Source organism: Coregonus lavaretus (assembly GCF_964263955.1).
Source record: "Coregonus lavaretus genome assembly, chromosome: 15".
Taxonomy (NCBI): domain Eukaryota; kingdom Metazoa; phylum Chordata; class Actinopteri; order Salmoniformes; family Salmonidae; genus Coregonus; species Coregonus lavaretus.
In genome coordinates this window covers 38,215,615-38,217,509 of record NC_140002.1, presented here as the reverse complement: position 1 = coordinate 38,217,509, position 1,895 = coordinate 38,215,615, and positions in this window count along the sequence as shown.

Genomic DNA, 1,895 nt, shown 5'->3' with positions numbered 1-1,895 from the left:
ATAGTAAGACTGCTTTTCATGACGTTTCTTGGAAAGTTCACTTAAGTTTTACAGCAACTCTTAATCTGTCAATGAAGCATGGGCCAAGTTAGACCCTTTCTCTAGATCATCTTTTTCTACTATTGTGTGTCCATGCCAGTTGCTTCATCCATCTTAATACTTTCAAATAAGGCGGAGTTGTCTGTGTATGTGCTCATCAATAGGTGAGGTTTTGCTGCATGAGGTTCTCTCTCGGCTGGTCATGCTGTTGACCAGCCAGACAGCGCCATCAGAAACAAGGTTCTTTGTGCATTTCACACCGCCTCACCCTTTTCAGTCAACCTCTCCCCCTACACAAAATAAAGAGTGTATGGGAATATCTTGACCGTAAAAATCATCAATGTGATAAGTTTTGATTAGAGACTAAGGCTTTATAGTGTCCTCATTTTGATCCCTTAGTGTAAGTATGCTTTTTAGGTCTTTGTTAGTAATGACCATCTATGTAGAATTGATGCATTGTCACAGCAACTTTATTCAATGTTATGTTGCTGAAATGAAAAAATGAAACAGGTTAAAATCCTGATCCACCAAACAAAAACTAGTAAGCCCTCATTTTTTAATCAATATTGTTATTTTCCCAACTCTGGCTTGTTAGATTGATATCGGCGATAATATTTACGATCACTTTATATATCTATTTTCATTTTTTAAAGATACTTACACATACATGTGCTACACTGACAGCATTTTTACTACACAGCAATGGAGGAATGTTCTCGAAATAAGACACTAAATAAGTAAAATAAAAAACATCTACAGACATTGGTCCAATTCTATTGGCAGTTTATAAAGAGAAGGTACATGATTGGGAAAAGAGAGGCAGGGAAAGAGAGACATAAAGAAAGAGAAAGGATAAAATGATTCTAAAGAGACAGTATGGCTAAATGGTGTAGGAGAGAGAAAGAGAAAAAGAGAGAGAGAAGGATGGGAATATTGATGAAGTACCTCGGTTAAAGGAGACTAACTCCACTCTGCAAAGATGCACCTATACTCTGTGGGAGACAGAGCAAGACAGAGAAAGCCAGAGACAGGCAGAGACAGTGAGAGAGAAATTGCAAGATATACACACTCTGATTAATAGGCAGTAGTTCAAATCTGAAGCATAAGTAAAATTAATACAAAAATTAAAAAATACAAAACACACACCCACACACAACCTACAAAAACATTATATCAGAATAAAACTCTACAAATAACTATATATATATTCATATCTGGTATATAACAATTATCGCCAGGGTCATCATTTTCTTTTTCTGTTGTTGTCATCGGTAACAATCACAACAAGTATTGGGTTCTGAATATGAACGACAGATTAGAAAAGCAGGAAGTATTTACAATGGAGGAAGGGCCACAGACTCACAGGACGAATATTGACAGGGGTCCAGAGGTGAGGCGGTGGAAGCGGGGGCTGAGGGGGTTCAGGGCAGGGTCATATTGAGACTATTTAGGGAGCAATTTAATTAATTCATCATCAGTGGATAATTTCTTCGCTGATTTGAAGGATTTTCTGTTGCAAGGAAGCGGGCAGTCTCGAGTGCAGACTGGGGTAGGAGCCACTCATCTTAGGTGCTGAAGTAGACTAGAGAGACAGAAAAACAGAGAGAGAGAGAGAGAGAGAGAGAGAGAGAGAGAGAGAGAGAGAGAGAGAGAGAGAGAGAGAGAGAGAGAGAGAGAGAGAGAGAGAGAGAGAGAGAGAGAGAGAGAGAGAGAGAGAGAGAGAGAGAGAGAGAGAGAGAGAGAGAGAGAGAGAGAGAGAGAGAGAGAGAGAGAGAGAGAGAGAGAGAAAGGGGAAGTGAAAGTGAAAGAGAAGAGAGGGTGAGAAAAAAAACTAATACTGAAGCAGAGAGTATATC